We start from the raw sequence: 386 nt of genomic DNA, 5'->3' as shown, positions 1-386 counted from the left end.
TTCGGCTGTTTCCTACCCATCCCATCATCTCATACCTCCCCACTCGTATTACCCTTTTCGACTACCTACTACTTATTTCGCCTACCTCCTCTCCACCCCTTCCCTCTTTGACCGTCTCCTCCCCAACCTCATTCCTCCTCGATTATTTCCTTCTCATCCCCCTATCTCCTTGCTCCTTCTCGCCTTACTTTTTCGACTTGCTCCTCCCCATACCTTTACCCATTTCTCCTACCTCCTCACCCCCTTCTTTCTTCACCTACCTCTCCCAGTCCCATTCAACTGTCTCCTACCTCTCCATCCCTCCTACCCTTTTCGACTAGCTCCTACCCATTTCGTCTACCTCCGCTCCACCCCTTTCTGTCTTCAACCTACAGCCTTTCTATTCC

At 51.0% G+C, this 386-nt stretch overlaps 1 protein-coding gene across 2 annotated transcripts in view; it reads left to right on the top strand.

The window, feature by feature from the left end:
- The window catches only part of LOC119581895 (serine/threonine-protein kinase PLK1-like), a 62121-nt gene that overhangs the window by 10443 nt on the left and 51292 nt on the right, over positions 1 to 386 (top strand). The window lies entirely within an intron of this gene.

Source organism: Penaeus monodon, chromosome 15, assembly GCF_015228065.2.
Source record: "Penaeus monodon isolate SGIC_2016 chromosome 15, NSTDA_Pmon_1, whole genome shotgun sequence".
Lineage (NCBI taxonomy): Eukaryota > Metazoa > Arthropoda > Malacostraca > Decapoda > Penaeidae > Penaeus > Penaeus monodon.
The sequence above is the reverse complement of the archived record's forward strand: the minus strand, read 5'-3'. Positions and strand labels throughout refer to the sequence as shown.